General features: G+C 37.7%; 1 protein-coding gene and 1 non-coding gene across 2 annotated transcripts in view; one reads left to right on the top strand and one right to left on the bottom strand.

Moving 5' to 3' along the window:
* DKK2 (dickkopf WNT signaling pathway inhibitor 2) overlaps positions 1-24,644 on the top strand; it is a 113,995-nt gene that overhangs the window by 33,003 nt on the left and 56,348 nt on the right. The window lies entirely within an intron of this gene.
* Positions 14,225-14,339, bottom strand: LOC132501224 (U5 spliceosomal RNA). Its single transcript, XR_009534197.1, has one exon. It is a non-coding gene; the product is annotated as a U5 spliceosomal RNA (small nuclear RNA).

Here is a 24,644-nt window from a genome sequence, read left to right as displayed (position 1 = left end):
AGGATTACGAAGATCTCTATTAATTTCCTAGGGTGGCTTTAACAAAGTGAGTGGCTTAAAACAGCAGAAATTTATTCTCTCACAGGTCTGGATGGGAGATGCCTGAAACTGAGGTGCTGGCAGAACCATTCTGCCTCTGAGGGCTCTATAGGGAAGGATTCTTTCTCTTCTGATGGCTATTGGCAATCCTTGGCATTCCTTAGCTTTGTATGTTGTATAGATTTACAATGCTGGAGAGTTGTAAAGCCTGGTTGCACTGGGGCTTTATATTTCTAGACAGAGCATAGGTTTTTTGTTTTGTTTTGTTTTTAGAAGAGAGAAGAGCCCTGTCCATATGATATGGGGAAAAATCAAAAGAGGTCAGTCCTCAGACCAGTCATACTTGGGTTTTCTCTCTCAGGAAGCTTCAAATCTACGATCTTAGAACCAGCTGCAGTTAGTACATGTCAGGTAGTTGTGAAACGGAGAATAACTACTTACCTCAACTCTCACAGATTTTGAAGGTAGTGAGATCTAAACTTCCTAGCTGTATGGCCATGGACAAGAGACTGAATTCAAATTTCAGTTTCCTCATCTGTAAAACTGAGATAATATTCAGTGCAAGAGGATTTTATGAGACAGTACATTTGAAGAGTCTAGCAGATAATGGACCATTCATTATCTTTGTCCTTTGACTTATGTGGGTGCCCTCTATCTCAAAGGGGTCACAATTTAGGAAATCTGGTACAAGGCCGCCTCTGTTAGCATATGAAATAGGAAAAATAGTCAGATGAAAAAAGACTAGCATACAGAAAGACACCGAATAGTTACCAAATAAACTGAGGTACGCAGGTATAAACTGCCCTTTTTCTCCTTGAATAGAAGCCTCCATCCTGAGTCAAGTCTCAGGTGCTAAAAGCAGTTTAGTGTCCAGTGTTGCAAAATGGATGGTACAAGTTTTGCTTAGATTTAAAAATCCGTAATCATTTTGTCTAAATCTTATAAGCAGCATTCTTTATTCTAATTGAAATGAGTGCTATATTTTTGATGAATTAAACAGAAACACTGTAACTTAATCTCTAGCCATTAACATCACTTCAAAACTGTTAAACTGTGGTTTTCCAGTCTGTTAATGCTAGCAAAGAAAAATCCATAGTAAAAGCAAATATGCCATTAATCAAGGACCATTCTTCTTAAAAGTAAGAATTTATTAGATATACAGCAAATCTTAAGTCCAATAAGTAAGTTTTAGTGGGTTTTTATCTTTGATTATTTATAAAACTGTGCATTGTTTTAAAACATTTTGGCCTGTTGATGTTTATATTTTCATTTTATCACCCTTTACACACTTTCCTTTTCTGCAAATCTGTTTGCTCTTATCTCTTTATGTATTTCTTTTCATATTACATATTTCATTATCACGTTTATTCATTTTCATAGTGATAAGGTTTCAAAACATTCCCCTTCCTTTCATAGGCACACTTCTTTCTACCAGAATTATTGAAGAGCTGAACTCTTACCAATTGAAAATACTCCAGTTTATACTTAAAATTTACATTGTACATATGTCTATACACTATTAAAGTAAGAAGATGAAAAATATGAAAATTTGACTTAGATTTTTTTAACAAGCTATTTGTTTTTTATGTAGCCATATACTTTCGAACTAAAGAAATAAAGATTGAATTAGAAAAAGAAGTCCCCTAAAAAAAGATATATACATATATATGTATATACATACACATACACACATATATATATATATTTAAAGATTTTCTTTATAAAGTAGGATCACATCTAATGCATTCTTAAAACCCTAAAAGATGCAGTGACCCAGGCCTTGTGCTAGGTGATTTACGTATTTCAGTTGTGATTCTCATAGCAACTGTAGAAGGTAGGTTTAGGATTATCATCAGGGAAGTAAAGTAACTTGCCTAAGGACACAAAAGCTAAACTCTGAGGCCAGGTTATTAATCCAGGTCTTTCTGATTCCAAAGTTTGTATGCTTTCCCTGCAGCCAACTCCTGATTTTTTTACCCTAAAGAAACTTAAAGTGGATGGCTCTGAGGAGTTACTTTATGCATCTTGGTTAACTCAGTGACCCTCACTTTTAATGTTTCAGTTGTTCCTCTGAAAGTTTCTCTGATAGTATTCAGGAAGCTATTTTTATCAGCTGCAAAATCACATAATTATAATCAATTTATGTGATTATACTTTGGATTTATTGCCTCAAATGTAAGCTTTCTTATATGGTCATCAATTTGAAGTACTATTTAATGCTTTCTGTAATTAGTACAAATAAACAGATTTCTCTCTCTAAATAACACATTAGGACAGTTTTTCTGATTAGCTATAGCTATTTGTTTATGGCTCATCTTCCGAAAATTTGACAACAAATTTATTGAATATACACTTGTGAAAAGTATTATTCATATTTTGTAGAACTGTTCCCTTTACATGAGAATACACTGAAGATTTTCTTTTAAAATTACATCACTATTCTCTTTTGACTAGAGCTACTGTGTTAAACGAGACTTATTGTAAACTGCTTGGTGGCATCCATCTCAGAGAGCTGCCCTTTACTGGAATAAAGGAAGGGAGGTAAACATACCTTTATGCCCTTGCATAACCAAAGTGATTACAGTACTTTGTCAGAAAAATGTGGGTACACTTAATGTACTCTTCTTCCAGAAAAGATGCAAGCAAAATAACTTGTTTGTGGCCAGACAGAGGGCTACAACATTGTGAGACTGAAACAGAATGGACCAGAAAAACTCAGTACATTCAAAATAGATCAGAAAATATGATTCATTTATTTCATGGAAAAACAGGATGTCTTGATAGGTGAGAAGGAAAAAATGTCCTATTTGCTTAAATATTTCAAGTTCTCTCTGCCAGTTGTTTAGCATTCTCCTCCCTCACCTGCTTAAATGTTCACAAAAAGGGTGTTTCATATGCTGAACAATCTCTGGATCATCCTTGTTCTTGAACAGTCCTGACAGCTTTAAGACTGTAATTCTAGAAACAGGAGCCTGATATTAAGCCTCTGGACATGCTCTCCATTATTTCCTCCCAAAGAAAACAATAGCTCGGTAACATTACACTCTAATGGAATCCATTTTCACTAAATATGTACATTTAGTCAGATGCAGTTTGGTAGACCATAAAAGAGAAAAAGAAGAAACTATTTAACATGAGAAGGGCAAGTATTGATATAATGCCCATTAAAAAGTGTCTGAGTAACTGATTAAACATACATACGTAATTGCAGACATGAATATTTATTTCAATACACCTGAGTCTTGGAAAGTTTTGAGAAGAAATATCAGTATTTAGCTACCAGGACCTTTATAATGGATGTTTTGGTTTGTGGACTTGCTGTGTTCCTGTCGTCCAATAATTTTTTTCTGTATGAAATTACAAGGAAGATTTTTCATTGGCATGGTAAAGGAAGAATTGAACACTAAGGAAATTAAAAAATATATCTCTTGAGTGTCTGGATAGCTGATCGCCCCCAGATAAACTTGTTGATACTCTTGGTAATTTCCTATATTTCAGGAGGAATTGAATCTGTTTGCATATTGACATTATATGAAAAATATGATCTATATATTCCCACCAAAACATGTGGCATTTGGCTGATAAAAAATCTGAAAACCATTTCAGAGGATGAACAAATAAAATAATTGAAACTTTTAACCTGGAAAGAATGTCTAGCAATATTTTAAGTGCTGATATGGAGGTGCTACATGTCAGGACCCTGTGCTAGATGCTGAGGATACAGAAAGAGTTCTTGTATTATATAGCTAGTGTGATGGAAACAGTTATTCTTTGTAACTGAAAGAAATAACTGGGACTAATGGTTAGGTAGGCATTACAGAGATTAAACTTGAATTTTGTTTAAGGTAAAATTTTCTAAAAGTCGGAGATTTTACGAAAGTAAATGGGCTGTTTTGTGTTATAGAACTCTAGGAATGTTCTAAAGGTAATTGTGTGCCAATTTGTAGGAAATATTTAATATATATTAGTATATAAATATGACAAAACTTCCTACGTTTCCTCTCAACTCAATGATTCCTTTTCAAAATCATATGTAATTTATTATTAGTCAAAGTTAACTCAGAGTTAACCTTGGCCTACAGAAAAAAGCTAAACTAGATGTCAGACACTTTTCAGAGAAGCAGGGAAACCTACTAGTTGTGTTCCTGTCACAACTGCCTTAGAAAGGAGAGGGCCAATCTTGTGCAGCTGTTTTTCCTCATCTCACTGGTTTTTAGACTACAAAAAAACAGGCCACCGACGGACCTATGAAAACCTGTCTCCATCCCATGGCCCAGTAATTTTGTGTGTGAGGTTAATCACTAGATCCTGCCCTTTCTTTGATGTCTTGGAGGGTGAGGGTAGTTGTAGTTGTGGCCTCCAAGATCTGTCAACTTCAACATCCACCTGATTTTCATAATTTACCATAGAATTCTGGGCTCGAAAGAACTTCATTCAAAAACTTTTCTTGATAGCATATTAAATTTACAATCTTACAAACTTAAAATGAGAGGTGTTCAGTTACCTTTCCTGAAAATAGAATGGAATCCTAATCAGAGCACTGGAAACAAGAGATCTCTAAGTTTATACTTTTTTCCTTATAGTTGCATATTCTCTGTCTTCCATAAATTGAATCATAGACTATTTTTCAAACCTGATCTACAAATCGTTGCAGTTGGGGCCAGCTTTGTATCTGAACACTTATCATTTAAGAGATTCTGTGACTCTGAAGATCTGGAATGACATATAAACTTTGTCTCTATACATTCTATTTGATTTTCATTACAAATGAAAGCTTTCCAAAGTAGACTTTTTTGGCTTTTTATTCTTCAGCACTTTTCCCCCACTTTAAGGAATATTACAGAATTAAGAGTTTGGGACAGATGGCTAATTAAGTAAAAATATGGAAGTAAAATTTCTTTTGCATTTCTCATGGCTAAAGGGTACTTAAAGGTACATAGAATCCTGTTCCATAGTGACCTTATTCTGCACATGAGAATGATTTGTTTTCTCTCCTACATTATGTAGGCTCATGAAAATTCGTATTGGTGAATTTATTTTTTAAAAATTTCTTCAGCAAAACGTGAATAAGCAAGAGGAAAATGAATTCATTCATTCTTATTTCATGAAAAATAATAGAATATCCATTGAGGCTTTTATCTATTCTGAAAGTGAAAAAAAATGTCAATGAGTGGAACACTGGTGAAATTTCTGAGTAAAGTTTAATTTTAAATTATAAATTTTTATATAAAGTACTTGAAGTAGGAAAAAGAATTTCAGAACTCTGGTCAATATATTTACAATAATGTCTATAGCTAAAGAAAAGTGAAATAAAAGGATTAACAAAAATACTATACATTTTAATTGCTGACTTGTTAATTCTCAAAAACGTTGTCTTAGAAAATGACATTAGGACTATAATGGATCTCAATATAATATTTAATATGAAATACTGGAAACAAAAAAGAGAACAAATTGGATTATAGGAAATTAATATTTTAGGTAATAATTTTAGTTTACATATAATTAGTACTGTTAATGTACTAATTATAATAGTATTATAATATTATAGTATTAATAATATTATCTATAACAAATGAAGCCAGGTTTTTTGATAAAATAATATACCAATCCTGAGAAATTTTCCATGGTAGAATAACAGCATATTTTACTAGAAAAATAAATGAGGAAATAACTCCTACTGTCTTTTAAGCTGTTTGAGCAGTTAACTGCATGTGTCCATGTGTTGGCCAAACAAGAGCCCTTGTAGTACTTGCTCTTGTGTCAGCTCTTGTGTCACTCAGCAAGACGGTCCTCAGAGGAGCACTGGGACTTCAAAGGAGAGCAGCTGGGGGACAGATGAGGCGAGTGGTAGCCACGAAAGGGTTAATTTGGTAATTTCCTTAGCAAAGTGTCTTCTTCCCTGGCAACTTTCCTATTATTTACACAAAAAAAGTCATGGTGCTGAATTATAAGAGAAAAAGAATTGGTCTCTAACCTTCAAATTATTTTTCTTCTGCAATATCTGGTTCACTCAGTATAACCCACTCTTATCTAATTCAGAATTATTATAAACTTTAATTGTGAACTTGTTATGAGGATCATCTGTGAGTGTGTGTGTGAGAGAGAGAGAGTGTGTGTGTGTGAGAGAGAGAGAGGGAGATCGTTTTGGAAGAGGGATGGATCTGTCTAAAACTTGGACTGAAATTGTGTAAATGAACTCAGAAAATTTATCTTAATTGAATGTAAGCAAACCTTCAGGTCTGTTGTGGCCACATTGGTCTTTGGAAATAGTCTGCAATGCAAGGGCATTGCATGGCAAACTCATAGCTTGGCTTTTATCCTCATGAGGTCTTAGGTTGGTAACAACCTGGGGATAAAGGAAGCTAAATGGTCCCACTTGGTGAGAGAGGAGGAAGGTATGAGAACTTAATAGTGGAGAGGCTGCTAAATACAGTGTCTGCTGGCCGTTTCCATAAACCACAAAATGCTCTTTAAGTTCTTCAAACCAAACTACTTCAACCACTAGATAAGGTTTCAATGCATGATATTATTATGCTGCAGCCTTTTTTCCCCCTTCCAAGTTAATATCCTTGTTTTGATTTTGGCTGGGGAAGTTCCTTTGTTGGTCAGCCACAACATTTCCATTAATTCACATAAATTCCCCATCTCACAATGCTTGCCAGTTTTCTCCCTGCCCAAACAGGAGAGATAACATTGGCAACATTGCATGAAACATCTAAAATTAAAATTATTTCTCCCAGAGCTTCCAACCACTGGATTGTGAATAACTTCGATATTATTCACAACCTTCCTAATCAAAGCAATGAACTTGGGAATACTTTTTATTTTACCTAGGAACTAAAAATCTTTATGATATTAGAAATTATTTATAGGTTTTAAAAAATAAAGGGGTACCAGAATTGCTTCAGAGATTTCAAAGAAATCTAGCTTGCCTGTTTTAGCTGCCCGGAGCAGTGATCCCTGAGAGCTTATACGGCATCCCCCTTCAATTCCTAACATTACGGAGTTACCCAATAGGCTTCACGGGCCTAATCCGGCAATCTAATAGTCACCAATCCAAGTGGCCAGTATATTTACTAAATATCGATCAGGTGTGAAGCAAATTGGTCCTCATAGACACTGTGGCAATGATTACGTAAGTAAAGTTAACTAGAATTTCACAGTTTAAATAAACTAGAGAAACTAGTCTGTTAGTAGAATGATTAAGAACCTCCATTTATTGAGCATATTTTACCATGTATCAGGCATGGGCTAAGTACTTCATAGACACAATCTCTTGAATTACTGACAACAACCAGAGAGAGAAACATTAGTTTAAAAATTTTACAGATTTTTGGGCATTGCTCCTTTAATCAATTTGCCCAAGGGTACATGGTCACCAATGGAAGAATCAAGATTTAAGCAAGACTCTGAAGGCTAGGCTCTGAACCCTTGCTGCTCCATGCTATTTTTTTTTTTTTTTTTTTTTGGTACGCGGACCTCTCACTGCTGTGGCCTCTCCCGTTGCGGAGCACAGGCTCCAGACGCGCAGGCTCAGTGGCCATGGCTCACAGGCCCGGCCGCTCCGCGGCATGTGGGATCCTCTCGGACCGGGGCACAAACCCGTGTCCCCTGCATCGGCAGGCGGACTCTCAACCACTGCGCCACCAGGGAAGCCCCCTCCATGCTATTTAATTGAACCCTGCTTAGCCAGGCTTTGGGAAGAACGGAAAAGAATAAACTTCTTTGCACTTGAACCGTTTTCTGATTGAAAGGAACCCAAAGAGAGAGCCATACTGTTTCTGTGCAGTATCCATATGAGATATCCATAGCTCCTGAAAAGGTCCCCATTCAATCCATATGCAACTCTTTCTTTCTCAGAGGGCACAGGAACACCTGGTGAGGTCTCATTGAAACAGCTATGTGATATCAATGATAGCAATAAGCCCAAAGAGATTTCATCTCTGTCAGGCACTGTTTTAAGCGCTTTCCATGCAGTATCTCAATTCCACCTTCACAGCAACCCTATGAGGTAAATTCTCATGTTCTGGGGCCAGAGTTAAGTGGGGGTTGGGAGGAGATTTTTCTACTCAAATATGTGTGTAAACGCTACCTACTGTATTCTCTTTTTAATGATTCACAGTTCACATTAGCCTAGTAAAGGCTCTGAGAATTTCTGCAGTAAAGAAACTTATCTTTGTTCTAGCCAGAGTATTCAAAATTTATTTTAATATATACTCCTATCGCCACTAACACCTATTAACATGCCACAGAGTACAGATTGAGGACTGCTGTTCCAGGTCTTCAATAATAGCCTGAATTCAGAAGCAAAACCATGGGCAAATCTTTAATGGCTAGGAGGTGGGGAGGGGGGCAGCCCATTGGAGAGGAGTGTTACTCCAGTGATTCTATAGGCCACACCAGGGACACTGGGCTCAGGTGAGCAAAGCTGCATTCCACCTGCCAATTAGAAAGTTGTTTGCCAATGCAGAAATACATAGAGGGAAAGTCTGGCGCTTAACTACAGGTTGGCACTCGACCCAAACCTTTGAGCATTTCTGCTATTTCCTAATGCAAATCTTTCATCTAATGATCTGGTGATTCCATGGCTTAGGGCAGACTAGCACCATGAATGTAACTGATGATAACAGGATAAGTCTGTTCAAGCTGAGGTAATCTTTTTACATTTACTTGTGAAAATTGTTGGTATTTCACAGCCTGCTGCTTAACTCAGGACTCTGGGGAAAGGTTTAGCAAGTGATTTAGATTCAAAATCCTGTCACCTTTCTGGCCCCATGGGATCACTTTAGAGTTTAGCATCAGGACGGAGACCAAAGGAGCCATGCAAGGTTGGCCATGGAAACAACTGGAGTTAGAGGATCCAAGTGGCAAAATGAGTAAGGGAATGAACTATCACTGGAGTTCAGGGTTTGAAGCTGAGGATGTAGAATGAATGGTTATGAAGCCTTCAAAAGTTTGAGCCCCGATGAGGAACCTCATTGATGGGCTGGATTTGGAAAGATACAGATGAAGAAAAGTCGTATTATGATATACACATGTGTGTACGTGCATCTGTACACGTGTGTATTGGAGGCCAGAAGAAAATAAGGAGTCAGTATGGAAAAAAGGACTGTGGCAAACTGGGCCCGTGTTCTGAAGATCGCAAGAACTTGATCTGGCTGCATGACAGTGCTCATAGGAAACTTTAGAAATATAGGTTAAATTCAAGTTATGGGGTTCTCTGAAGGTCAGGCCAAAAATTTGGACTTGTCTTGGTAGTCAAAAGAGAGCCTTGAAGGTTCTTGAGCAGTGGGATGACATAAGAAGTGGTGTCTTAACAAGAATCATCCACTGGTGCTAGGCGGGGTAATCTGGAAAGAAAGAGAGGAGACAGAGGGCCATACAGAGGCATGGGGTGCAGCAGGATGAGGACCTGGATTTGTACTGCAGTGGAATGGAGCCAAAAGGAGGGATTGGAAGGATTATTAAGTATAAGGGTGAAGACAGCTGTAGAAGAAGATGGGCGTCCAAACCTGGGTGATTCCTGAAACGGAGGTTGAAATAAGTAACTCTGAACCACATTTTATCTATGCAGCACATCAATTTTATCAATACACTGAATAATTATTAATATAAACACATTGTTTCATACCAAAAAAACTGCCATTTCAATAATTGTAAAAATTATTTTCACAAAAATTTTTCCTAATCCATTGCAAAAAACTGAAATGTGCTCTCATAATTTGTGAGACTATATCAATTATTTTTCCCCAGTGGTATCCACCATGGATTGATATTGGAAGGGCATTCTTCCTTTGCATAAATTCTATACTCACAGAGAACAAAACTTTTTAATCTAAAAAAGAAATAATCTGATGCCTATTCTATTAACATCCTGCCTTCAAAGTCTGTGCCATAGATTTCAGCTTCCTCGTGGTCATTTTCTTCTATATGTGCAGAAGGGAAAGAGAAAAAATAGATCTTTATTTTGAACATTGAGTATATTTTCCATGTGTGCTTCCTGATCCTCTTCAACCTGTTTACTGCACCAGGAGGCTGACCTACAAGAAATATGTCAGGGGTACCCTCGTTTCTGGTTCCCAGTTGAGTCTGGCCATCAGAAGAGACCAGTCAGGAGACTGTGTGGTAGGAGGAGATGCTGTGTTTTGTTGGAGACATTCCCCTGGCCCCACTCTGCCTTCAGTGACATCATGTTGTTAGCTTTCATTCAGTCATGATTGGAGAATTTATACCATGGCCATGAGCACATGTTACAAATCAGGGTTTTCATTTTTGGAACGTCAGGTTACCTGCATGCTCCTAGAGGTGTGTGGTTCCAGGCACTTATGCCTTTTGTTCCCTTTGTACTTGGCCATCTAGGCTGGCTATGTACCTTAACCAAAGGTATATGGAGGGGACTGTCTCCACATAGCATCACTATTCAGGTTTCTGCAACCACCACTTCGTCTTCAGGCTTAAGAGACATAATGGTTTCCTGCCTTGCTCACCTCAGAATCCTGCACTTTCTCTTTTGTTTCTCTAAACCTGTACCATCTAACATGGTAGCCACCAGCTACATGTGGCTATTGATCACTTGATGATGTGATTAACACAACAGTGTAACTGACGAGTTGAATTTTTTATTTTATTTAAAATTAATTAAATTTAAATTAAAAAGCCAGAGACAGTATAAAACATTTTTCCATTAAACAGCTTTACTATCTTAGTAGGGCTATATTTTACTTGAGAATTTATTATTTAAACTGAGATGGACTGTAAATGTAAAATACACACCAGATTTCAGTGACTTTATTTATTTTAGTTTTGGCTGTGTTGGATCTTCGCTGCTGCGCACAAGCTTTCTCTAGTTGCTGTGAGCAGGGGCTACTCTTTGGGTGTGCGGGCTTCTCATTGCGGTGGCTTCTCTTTGTTGCAGAGCACTGGCTCTAGGTGTGCAGGCTTCAGTAGTTGTGGTATACGGGCTCCGTAGTTGTGGCTCGCGGGCTCTAGAGTGCAGGCTCAGTACTTGTGGAGCACGGGCTTAGTTGCTCCGTGGCATGTGGGATCTTCCCGGACCAGGGCTCGAACCTGTGTCCCCTGCATTTGCAGACGGATTCTTAACCACTGCGCCACCAGGGAAGTCCTTCAATGAGTTACTATGAAAAAAAAAAAAAACTTACTAAACTTTTTTTATATTTATTGCATGTTAGAATAATATTTTGGATAGGTTGGGTTAAACTATATCATTAAGATTAATTTTGCCTGTTTCTTTTCACTTTTTTAATGCAGTTAACAGAAAATTCTAAATTAGTATGTGGCTCCCACTAATGGACATTCCTGCTGTAAATCTTGCCCACACTACTGTAAATAGCCCCTTTATATTCTTCAAACACACAGCTTTAATATGCCACCAGTTTTGACTGGTGGAACCAAAAAACTGTGACTAATTTTATTTCTTGTGAGTTAAATCACCACTCTGTTTTTAAAGAGAAAAAAAATAGGCTTCTTTGGGGGGATACATATATTCAGTGGGCACTATTAGCTCGGTGACACTTGGCTTTTAATGTTTCCTAAACAGTTTTTACAGTGTGCTCTAGAAGAGTAATCCTCAAAAATGTTTCCGGAATGGAAGGAAGTATTAATATTGTTAAGTAGCTATCAGATGCCAGAAAATTTTTTGATAGATTATCCAATCTATCCAATCTCCCAGACCACATTCCATTTCTCCCGCAGCCCCACGGGTAACACTTTCAAACAGACCTAGAAAAGACCATAGCTCACAAAACTTCCATGAAAAGGAGCTTCTAGCGAAGGCTTGTCAGGTCACTTGCAGGAAGGCAGAGACAGAGGTTTGGTGGGATAAATCAAGCTGGTCTGGGCAGGCTGCGTTCTGCTGAGCCCACCGCCAACCCCAGCGCAGTCTCACCCCATCCTTAATCAGAGTGCTATGTGGACCATTAGACAGTCTTGCTTCCCCTTAATGACGCTGGGAAAGGATGAGGATGTAAAGAGAGGCTCAGAGATGTAAACTGTACCCAAATCACAAAAGGGACGAAGGTCCTTGAGCTTGGGGTTGAAAACATCATAGTGCTGCCCCCATTCTTATTTTCAGTCTATGCATAATTTGATCCTCCTGCATTTGACTCTGACCTACTCTGTAATTCTTCATGGGAGTTTTAAAGTGATGTTTACACACATGTTAGCAGTTGTTGCTTTGGACTTCACTGTATCCTCCCTAGCTAAATGGGTGTGAAATAAATATGTTTTTAAATGCAAGTAGGGACTGTACTTGAACCCATGTTAATTCTGGAATTGTGCACAGCTGTGTGATATTAAACACTAAAAAGGGAATTACAGGAACCGCCAGAATCACTGCAAAATTGGTCATGGTTTTGTATTCCTTATTTAGTGTAAGGAATTCTTTGGGTGCATAATAAATAGTGACTATCTGATTAAATGTAACAAAGAAAGGGATGCTTCTTCCTTATCCATTTTATATTTTTGGTCTGATCTAATATGACTGTGTGACCATCTAGACATGCTCTCATCTAAACTCTTCTGAAACTGAAAACAGAGGCAATGTTACTTGGGGATTAAAAGAGAGCTTGGAAGCAGGCAGGCCTGAGTTCAGCTGTGTTATCTAGATGCTGTATGACTGTGGCCTAGTTCCTATACCTCTCTACACCTCAATTTCCTTGTCTGCAAGAAGAGGGTAACAGCATAGCAGTTAGAGTTCTTCAGGTATAAGCAATATAAACCAACTCTTAAGCAACCTATACAAAATAGTTTTTAAGAAGGAATTTATTGTAAGGATATGAGAAAGCTGAAATAATCAAATGAAGGAATGAACTGAGCCTCAGAAGAGCATGAACCCATGGCACTCCAGGGTTCTAGAAAACAAGACCTTTGGGGCCTTATTAGGGCACCTCAGCCAAAATAAAAGACCTCTTACAAAATTTCATCCTTTGGCTTTTTTACTCAAGATGCAAACTCCCAGAAAGAGTCTGAGTGGCCTAGTTTAGGTCCTGCCTTCCTTTCCTTGATGAAGGGAGGGCAGGAGAAGGAAGGGTGCCCCCACTGACAAACTGTAGTAAATGAGGGAGGCTAATTTCTTAAATAAAACATCAGGGTGGTGTTACCAAGGAAAGGGATATGGGTACTGGACAAGCAAAAGAAATGAAGTATTTTGTATTCTCTTGACTTATAGAGTCATTATGCTGTTCAAATGAGATCACTGACATAGGTACACACAGTAACAGTACATATAAATTGTCAATAAAGATAATTTTAAAAAATTATCAATAAGAAAAAATTCATAATTTAGTTTATTCTTCTCATTATGCTCTCAGAGCATATTTTAAACACACATGCACACAAACAGAGCAGTCCCTTAGATTTTACTAACGGGGGTATTATAACAATTTGCTAACTAGATAGATATATATGGAAAACAAAATAAGTAGTAATTATGTCCCAAATAGTTAGCATGCAATTATTTAATTAAAAAATCTGCCTTCACTTTTTCAAACATAAGCCAACAATAAATCCCACGCCATCTATTTTAGTTATGGTAAATCATAGTCATATGTGGTCGTGATTATGGCTAATTGTGGGATAAAGGATTTAATTTTAGAGTATGAATGAAATACACTCTTGTTGACATTTATGCATGACAGTCTTGGAACAATAGGGGAAGAGCTAACAGCCATGTGATGTAAATCCCCCTATAAAGAGAATAATAAAGAACATTTAAATCAAGGATTCTGATTCTTAATGATGGTACTGATGATTATAGAAGCTTGGGCTCTCCACATTTAGAATGCACCAGCTGCTTCAAATTAGAGAGACTGTAGACTCTTCTGACGTGGGTTCATTGATGGGGTGTGTGTGTGTGTGTGAGAGAGAGAGAATAAGTCTTTCCAGCTATGTGCAAACAGAAAGTCTAGAACACTTCCCGGAACTTGGTCTACAGAGGAAAATATTCTGTGGTAAACTGCTATCCCACACTAAGATTGCGAATCTACACTGAAATTTGTAACTTTTTAAAGAACATTAAGAGAGATTCTATTTACACTTGGCCTGAAATTGCTTATGAATTGAACGAAAGTGCCAGAAACTTAAAAGGAACCAACTATATTTATTATTTTTTTTCAAACTTCTGCTTTCACTTCACAATAATGTCTTCCATTAAAACTAAATGATTAGCACCTTAAAGCAAGGCCTCAAACAATTAACATAAGACTCGAAGTTATTTCCCTCATTGGAAATTTTTAGTAAAAATCAAAATATTCATTCAATATCAAGAGGAACCAGAGAATGCCCTCTGCTTCTATAACACATCTCTAGTAAGAGAAACTCCTGCTGCACTACTACATAGTGTCAAGATATAATGCCTGTCAAAACTTCTCATGGGGCTTCCCTGGTGGCGCAGAGGTTGAGAGTCCGCCTGCCGATGCAGGGGACACGGGTTCATGCCCCGGTCCGGGAAGATCCCACATGCTGCAGAGCGGCTGGGCCCGTGAGCCATGGCCGCTGAGCCTGTGCGTCCGGAGCCTGTGCTCCGCAACAGGAGAGGCCACAACAGTGAGAGACCCGCGTACCTCAAAAAATAAATAAATAAATAAATAAAACTTTTCAGTGACTTCTGCAAATAAATATGGGTTGAAGGAAATTTTAAATTGCGCCATTTTATAATTGTACTGTGTGCAGTACACTCTTGATATTGAAATCACCCTTTCTATTCTGGAAATATCTTAACATTCACACAGTGACTCGGAGCTACCATTAGGGGGAAACGTGGAGGAAGCTTGGCTAACTGGGATCTATTGATTCCTTTCAGTGTATTTTTCATTTCAATTATTGTATTTGTCTTGATTGTTCTTTATATTTTCTTTGTTAAAAAATTCTAACTGCTGGCTCTGTACATTCGTTCTCTTCCCAAGTTCTCTGATCATCTTTACGATCCTTATTAACTCTTTCTTGGGTAGACAGCCTACCTCCACTTCACTTAGTTGTTCTTCTGGGGTTTTATTTTGTTCCTTCATCTGGAACATATTCCTTTGCCACCTCATTTTGTCTAAGTTGCTATTGGTATTTTTATGTATGTGGTAGGTTGGTTATATTTCTCAACCTTGGCGAAGTGGCCCTCTGTAGGAGGTGCCCTATGGGTCCCAGCTGTGCACTCCCCTCCGGTCACCCAAGTTCTAGGGGTTTCCCCTAAGATGTGTGGGTCCTTCTGTGGTGGCAGGCTGACTTTGTGGGCAGTCTGATAGGCTTGGTTGGCTCCTAGTCTGGTTGGTTGCCAGGCCCTGTCTTGTATGGATGCTGCTGGCTGCTGTTTAGCAGAGTCTGGTTACAAGGTGGCTGATTGCAGAACCCTAGGGGGCCCTAGGACTAGTGCTCGCTCACCAGTGGGCAGAGCCAGGGTGCCCGAAGACCCACTGGCAGGGGAAGCCAGAATGTGGGATTAGTGCCAGTCTACTGGCAGGCGGAGCTGGTTCCTGGAGTCTGGCTACAGGACCCAGGGATCCCAGAGCTTGTTTCAGCTGGTTGGGGTGGGGAGTTCCTGACACAGTTGGGTATGAGGTCTGGGGTGTCCCGAAGGTGGTGAGGTGGGCCAGGGCCCAGCTAGTCCCAGGGTATGGTCTGGCCTGTGATGCAGGATCATAGTTTTCTTGCTTCTGGTGTCTGCCCCTGGTGGGTGAGGCTGGTCTAGAGGCTTATGCAGGCTTCCTGTCGGGAGGGTGCCTGCCCACTGATGGGTGGAGCTGGGTCTTAGCCCTCTGGTGGGCTGGGCCATGTCTAGGGGCATGCCTGGAGGCAGCTGTGGGCTCTTTAATGTTTAGGCAGCCAGTCTGCTGATGGGAGGGACCATGTCCCCACCCTGTTAGTTGTTTGGCTGAGGTGTCCCAGCACTTGAGTCTACAGGCTGTTGAGTGGGGTCAGGTCTTGGCACTAATGAGCCAATATGCCAGGAGTGTTCTCGCATTTTAGTGTTCCCCAGTATGTCTCCCGCCAGTGTCTATGTCCCTAAGGTGAGCTGCAGCTCCGCCACACACACCTCTCCAGGAGACTCTCTAAGACCAGCAGGTAAGTCTGGTGCAGGCTCCTATCAAATTACTGATTTCGCCCTGGGTCCTGGTGTGCATGAGATTTTGTGTGTACCCTTTAAGAGTGAAGTCTCTATTTCCCCCGGTCCTGTGGGGCTCCTGCAGTTAAGACCTGTTGGCCTTCAATGCCAAATGCTCTGGGGGCTCAGCTTCCTGGTGCCAGACCCCCTGGTGCCAGATCTTCTGGAGCCAGAACCCCCCTCGTTCTGGTCCCTTCTTTATGTCTCTAGTTGTAGAAGATCTTTTATGGTAGGTTCCAGTCTTTATCATCAATGGTTATTATGCGGATAGTTGTGATTTTGATGTGCTCGTGAGAGGAGGTGAGCACAGGGTCTTTCTGCTCTACCATCTTGGCTGCTTTCTGATCCAGCATCAGCGGGGATCTAAACTGAGTCCTGATCAAAGACTCAGGTGGGTTTTGTATTGTATATTTGAATATCTGAGTGAGATTCCTTTCCTTCCTCATTCCCTCCCACCTTCCTCACTTCCTTCTTTCCTTCCTCTCCCCCTCCCTCCCTTTCTTCCTTTCTTTCTTTACTTAAATGTTTTGTGATAATTATAGATTCACAAACAGTCATAATAAATAACATAGATTTGCTGTACTCTTTGTTCAGTTTCTCCCAGTGGTAACAACTTGCAAAACTGTAGTACAAGATCACAACCAGGATAATGACATTGATATAGGTCAAGGTACAGAACATTTCCATTCCACAGGGACCTACCATGTTCCCTTTTATAGTCACATCTACTTCTCTCTTGCCCTAATTCTGTCATTTCAAGAATGTTCCATAAATGGAGTCATACAGTATATAATCTTTGGAGATTGGCTTTTCTCACTCAGCATAATTTTCTGAAACTTCGTTCAAGCTGTTATGTGTATCAACAGTTCATCCTTGTTATTGCTGAGTAGTATTCCATGGTGTGGATATACCAGTTTGTTCAACTATTCACCTGTTGAAAGACATCTGGGTTTGTTTCCAGTTTTTATCTATTAAGGATAAAGCTGCTACAGAAGCTTGCATACCAATGTTCATAGCAGCATTATTCACAATAACCAAAAGGCAGAAACAACTCAAATGCACATCAACAGATAAATGGATAAACAAAATGTGGTATATATATATATAAGCATGGAATATTATTCGGTCTTAAAAAGGAATGAAATTCTGTATATGCTAACACATGGATGTACCTTGAAAACATTATGCTAAGTGAAATAAGTCAGACACAAAAGGACATTGTATAATTTCACTTATATGAATTACCAAGAATAGGCAAATTCACAGAGACAGAAAGTAGCATAGAGGTTATGAGGGGCTGAAGGAGAGAGAGAAATAGGGAGTTATTTCATGAGCATGAAGTTTCTGTTTGGGGTAATGAAGAAGTTCTGGAAATGGAGAGTGGCGATGGTTGCACAATATTGTGAATGTTCTTAATGCTAGTGAATTGTACACTTAAAAATGGTAAATTTTATGTTATGTATATTTTACTGCAATTTTAAAAAAAGAATATATAAGAATATATAACAGAATATATAACAGAAGTCTTAATTTCTCTGGGCTGAAAGTCCAGGATTGCAATTGTTGGTTTGTATGATAGTTACATTTTTGTTTTTTAAGAAAATGCCAAACTGTTCTCCAGAGTACTATGCATTTTAATTCCCATCACCAATGTGTGAGTGGTCCAGTTTCTCTGCATCCTCACCAAAATTTGGTGTTGTCACTAATATTTTTTTAAATGTTAATCATTCTGATAGGTGTGTATTGCTATCTCATTGTGGTTTTAATTTGCATTTCCCTAATAACCCATCACGTTGAACATCTTTTCAGATGCATTTTGCCAATTTATATATCTGCTTAGGTGAAATATCCCTTCATGTCTTTTGCCTACTTTCTAGTTGTATTGTTTGCTTTTTTACTGTTGACTTTTGAGAGCTCTTTGCATATTCTACATACTAGACCTTTCTCAGAGATGTAGTTTGCAAACATTTTCTACTACTCTGTCACTGTCTTTTAATCCCTCTAATAGCTTCTTTCATAGACCAAAAGTTTTAAATTTTGATGAAGTCTGATTTATCATTTTTTCTTTTTGTGGATAATATTTTTTTGTGTCGGGTCTAAGAACTCTTTGCTTAGTCCTAGATCCCAAAGTTTTCTCCTCCTTTTATTTTTTTCTAAAAATTTTATAGTTTTACATTTACATTTAAACCCATGATTTATTTTGAGTGAATTTTTGTAAAGGTATACAATTTAGGTCAAGATTATTATTATTTCCCTTATGGATAACCAATTGCTTTTGCACCATTTGTTGAAAAGAGTATCCTTTCTCCATCAAATTTTTTAAGTAACACTGAAATCATGCCTTTTTCTTCCTCCCCCCCTCCCTCTTTTTGGCCACTGCTTTACATTATCAACAGTTTCTTCACTGTAGCTGCTTTTCTTTCTGTAAACAGAAGTTTTGGCACCTTCATGCTATGAAGTTTGATGACTGTGTGTATGGAAGGCACAAATTTATGTTCTCCTATATATTTATAAAACACCTAAATCAGCATTTTGCTAGCCCATTTTTGTACTTTCATAATCTTCATGTTAATTAATGAGCAAAAGAGAGATGGAGACAGGTAAAACATTCCCGTCCTCTCTTTGTTGTACAATGTACTCAGTGTCAGCAGCCTCAGTTCATCTGGGTTTATTTCTATTCTGGTGTATTAGGAGCACCAGAAACTTGGGAATGAGGCACAGGTGACTTTGTAGTTAGCAAAAGTGGTGCTGAGAGCAGTAATTTATGCAAATAGACCGTATACATTCCTTCTTTCCTCCCTCCTTCCCTCTCTCCTTCCTTCTATGAATAGTTAATAAATAACTGGGAATAATATGTTACACAAAATAGACAGGTCTTTGCTTTCATAGAGGTTTTATCCTAGTGACAGAGGAAGAAGACAAGTAAATAGATTAAATAATCACAGATTAGAATGAATGCCATTTTATAAGGTTTTATCATTGTCATACACTGAAATACTTCAAACCTTCAAATATTAGTTGTGTTGACTGTGATAATAGAATTATAAAATGTGTCATTAGAGTGATATGCTTTGATTCATTGACACTATTTTATTGATTTGCTCAATATTTATTGCATATACCAACATTGTGCTAGTTGCTGCTATAATCCCGAAGGAAAAAACTTCATAAGTTTTGATTTCCAAGAATTTATAATTTAGCTGAGGAGATAAGAATATACAAAAACAAGTGTCATATAAAGAGAATGAATGATACATGAAAGTAAAAAAATGGCAAGAGTTCAGTGAAGAGGACCGGTCCCTTCCCTTGGGAATAATCATGGAAAAACATGGGTAGGCAACATCGTAAAGCTGGGCTTTGCAGCCAACCTTCCTAAAGGAAGACAGGATTTCAAGTAGTCAAAGACCATGGAGGAGGCAAAGGGTAATGGAATGATGGCCGTAAGAAAGGCTCAGCGTGGAGAGAAAACACGACTCCTCTGTTTCAGAAATGATACAAAGACCAGTTTGACATCATAGTTTAAAAAGTAGGAGATTCAAATACAAAGGAAACAAATGCATGGCAATGCATTTTGAATGCTAGTGGAGAGATGTCTATTTGTACCCTGACCCTATACTCACAACAGCTTCTAAAAGAATTCAAACAAAGATTCAGGCTTGAAAGAGGATGGAAGACTGTTTCCATTTGTGTAATAGCTTTTAAGATTTTAGACTGAATAATGAATAAAGTGTAATGTTTTATTAAAAAAATTTTATTTTTCAAATGAAAGGCTAGAAATACTTAACTAATGTGTCAACATGAAATCACAATAATTTGACTGTTATTTCAATTTACTTTAAAAAGTAAATTCAGACCATACCTTCATGAATCCACAGGGCACAATTTTACTTTACTCTGATTCCATCCATTATTACAATATATATTCCAATATATTTTGCATCAGCAAAATTATGAGCAGATCCTTCTTACCCTGTTGCTTTTTTCAATCGGGCAGCATGTTCAAGAGTTGGAGTCCTGACCTGTATTGGATCCTTGCTCGGGTCACTTAATAATAATAATGTTTATGTCATGTTGTTGTTGTAAGGATAAAAGGAGACCAGGTATGCGAATTTTTTTAAAAATTGGTATAGTGCAAGTTTAATATTATTAGATAATAAACTTCATGATGGCTTAGACTGCCCTTCATATATCTTTGCATTCTCCGAGTGCCTGCTGTGGTACCCGGCACACAGCACTTATTTACTATCAGTAGCATTATTGAAAATAGCAACAATACCACAGTACATTTATTTGCCTGTACACATAGAGTCTGTTTTTACGTTTGTTGATGAATAAATGAATGTTCTATGAACTTGTTTATAAAGAATTTATTATGTAATTATTCTATTTAATCATAGTGAACCATTCAGAATAGAAAAGTCATATTACTTGTGTCAAAGAAAACATCACTCACAGAATTATTACTTGTTATACTTCTGGGATGATATATCTAGTGTAATACTGAATAAAAGTCAAATTACATGTGTTCTACTGGCTTCAGTTTATGTTTAAGCAGATATAATATAGTCAGTATATAACATGCAGAAAAGTTAAGAAGTTTAAACTAAATATTTAAACTTAATTTTTGATAACATGATTATATATGTGTATATATATAAACATAAATATATCTATAAGTATATACCTATATATGTAAATACATAGATATATAGATATTACAGATATACAACCATATGGTCTAAATTGAAATTAATACTGCTAGTGCCTCAGAATGTGCTGAGTTTCAAATCACATTGATAGTGAAACAAAATAAACATGTATAGCTATAAAGCAATTATGTTGTTAAAATTAAAATTTTATTCCAGAACTCTTACTGCATTCTATATGGGAGAAGCTTTCTGTAATACAGATTGGTGTAGCAGAAACTGTAATACAACTACCAAAATGAAATTTTATGTGTAGGGTTGTGGATGAGTAATTTAAGACTTGTGGTAGTAAAGTGACTAGTTTCATATATTGTCCCCTTATGAATCTATTTGACCATTTGTAAAAGTCTTATGTGGTTAAATGTCCAGGTTTAACAAAGAAACAAACACCTGGATACTGTGATATATGAGAAAAGACAGAAACTGCATCTGTGCACAAGGGCAGCAAGTTTAAGTTGGTAGTAAGTCTGTGAACAGCACGGCATCTGCTGAGTGTGTCACACACTTAGCAGAGCAGATCCTGAACACGTGCAAGTCCTCGTGGCTTTGGTCAGCAACAGTGTCCAACAGTGATATGGAGCTCCTTCTAGGATAAGTCACAAGTGTGTAATTTACCATGGAGTGGCCTATTTATGGTACACAGGAGGATACCTTGCTGGTTGTTTTTTTCCAGAGTTATTAAATCTTAGCAGCAGTTAAAATCTAGGATACTGTATGACTTTACACAAGATGACAGGATGCTTCCTACACTCTTCCTGTCTTTGAAAAAGTGATATTAAGTAGTCTAATCAGAACTCAAGGAATGGGAATAACATGAGTATTTGAGCCAGATGAACTTGCCTTCAAATCCTGGCTCTTTATTTAGCTTTTTTTGGCCCAAGTTTTAGTCTTTTTGTACAACAGACAGAACAATATGCACCTTGTATGGTCATTTTGAGTATTAAATGAGATAATGGATGCAAACCTTCAATATAATGCCCAACATCTATTAGATGCTCACACTCCCTCATCCTTCAACATCACATCTCCTTTCCATTTCCTATCGTCCAAGGAGAAACTAACAAAAAAAATCTTAAGAGTTTTATAAATTTTCAAAGTAAAAACTTTGAATGCTTTCCTGTTGAAAATTGATGCTGATTCATATAAAAAGAATGCAATAGCTTCTGAGATATTGGTACCTATAAGAAAAAGCCAGCAACTGTTCTAAGAACTTTATATATGTTATTATTTTAATCCATACATTAATAAATATCCCATCTGGTAGATATTATTCTAAGCATTTTGCATATGCTTATCATAACAATCATGAGGAAGAAAGTACCAACTTACTTATATTGGCCTTATTACAAGAATACAAGCTCAGCAAGAGGAAGGCATGTTTAACAACCACCTTGTATTTTAATGTTACTTTGCTCTGCACTTAATACGCAGTCAAGAAACATTAGTTGATTGTTCTTTGAGAACTTTCACTGCTAAACCCAGAACGATGACAGTATAGAGACTCCATTTCCCTGATCCAAGTATTAACGAAGAAGCTCTGAGCAGTAAAGATTTATCTAGTAAGCGAAAAAGCAAGAGTCCTGCTTTGTAATTTGTGAATAACCTTGATAAAGTTCAAACCTTGTGAACTGGTTTGTTCATTTATGTAAAGATGGGGTGGAGAGGTGGGGTAGGGGGTGGGCAGAGAAAGAGTGAGAGAGAGGGAGGAAGGGAAGGAGGGAGGGAGGAAGGGAGATGACAGTTCTCTAAATCCTCAAGTGTTCGAGATTACTAGCGAATTACTCTTGAAGTACTCAGATTGCATTTCAGGAGTTGCGCTGAAAAAAGGTGTATTAGCAAAAAATTTATTATGGCATGACCAGTCTGAGACCCTTACTTCTCTGAACCTATTAACTAGCATCACAAAGGAATGGATGTTCCATTACAATGGACTTAGAGTACCAAAGGGAGTAGTGTTAGGTTGCTACATCTGGATTATTTTCAGGGGTGGAAAATAAAATAATGAGGATACCAACTGGGCCACCCACTGCAAAATGTGGGTGACCAAATAAGCCAACGGAACCTCTAATGAGTATTTACTCCAAAGGACTCTGCATGTAAACTATTCCCAGACTGATGTGGTGCCAAGCTTAGAGGATTAAGTTTTTCAATGGCTTTTGTTGGTCAGCAGCCAAGGCATCCAGGAACAAAGGAGGGGGTCTCCTTATTAAACATATCAAGAATATTACTTTCAGACAAGAATGCAAAGAATGGATCAAAGAACACCATAAAATAGATGGAAGACAGTAGAAATAAGTAACAACAGTATCATTCATACTCTGAGTTCAGGGTGATTTTGTTTAGTTAGGGCATTATTTTTCAGAAGACTTTAAAGCACTGCTTAACATTTATGTGGTCTGGCCTACATTATAGGTAGTTGTGTACACGTCTTTGGTTTTGATGATCTGGAGGGCAGGAGTTTCCTCTGCCCTGTCTCATGAGTGCGCCATTAATCTTCTGGTTCTTTCTTCTTCCAGCACTAAGCAGAGTATAGGTATAGGTTGTTTAAGAATTATTTCTGAAATATGTTAAATTGAATTTGCAACCACTATTGCTTTAATAATATAAAAAACATGAGGAGGAACATATGGTATTTTAAAAAATTTTTTTGTTTTTAAGGAGAGGTAAATCTGTAATACAAAGAAATTGCATGTCTAGAGGGAATAGCTCAATATCACTTAGAAAGTTAGTGGCTGGGTTTATCCTGACTTAGGGATCTTGTATATCTCAGACTAATCAAAGCCCCCAAAGCAATGCAAATGACAGAGTACATATGGAAAATCACATTCTCTGTATGTTTACCCAGAGAAAATACAAAGCAAGAAAATGTTTGCACACTGTGACAAAAGTCAGTGCTAGAACAGATTCTAAGATGGCCACCCAAACAAATGTTTACTTTTGTAAAGCAAAGCAAAGCAAAACAAAACCTAATTGGGTATTTTAAAAGTCTGAAACGTAACAGCAACACTTACTTGATTCCTTTTTTCTGTTTCCAAATAGTTAACATTTTGGAACATTTACCTTTCTGATCCTTCTCAAAGAAGTGGTCAATTGCATTTTATAGCAAGATTTCCTAAGAGACATTGTCAAATGTAAATCTTGGCCACCAGTTTCTCCCTCTTTAGGCACAAGGTAGCCACATGGGTATTCATAGTTGGCCTGCAATCTTGGAACTGCACTGTATGGTTTAAAGACTTTTCCGATGATCAGCATTGCCTGTTTTGCCACAGTCCTAGCACAGTCCCTCTTTTCTAAATGGACTACATTTGCATGCTTGCAGTTATACACATATTCAGAAAGCTTCCAAAATGTTTGTTTGTTTATAGTCTTAATTTAACAATCTTATATAGTGCCAGAAAATGTTTTCTGTGAAGTAGATAGCAACATTATCCCTAGTTCATAAATTTGAAAACTGAGGTTAAATAAACTGTTGAAGGTCATGCAGCTCAAAAGTGGTAAAACTGGGATTCAAACCCAAGCCACCTGGCTCAAGCACACTAAAGTTTGACCCAAACTCAAAAACACATGTTCTAAGGAAAATAATAATAGTGGTTGGATTTTCATGAAGTCCTATCCAACTCAATATCCCTGGAACTGTATGGTATGTATCTCCCTCCTTTATTTCACATCCAGCTCCATAGTAGAAATAGGAAGTTCTCCAGGTCTTATGCCCCCCCCCGGGGGGGGGGCGGTCCCATATAGTAGATTTGAGAGGAAGGTTGGAATTATAGAGTGAAGGAGATTTCTGA

The sequence above is a fragment of the Mesoplodon densirostris genome, chromosome 1, assembly GCF_025265405.1.
Source record: "Mesoplodon densirostris isolate mMesDen1 chromosome 1, mMesDen1 primary haplotype, whole genome shotgun sequence".
In the NCBI taxonomy this organism is placed as follows: domain Eukaryota; kingdom Metazoa; phylum Chordata; class Mammalia; order Artiodactyla; family Ziphiidae; genus Mesoplodon; species Mesoplodon densirostris.
This window is presented reverse-complemented; position numbering and strand designations above follow the sequence as displayed.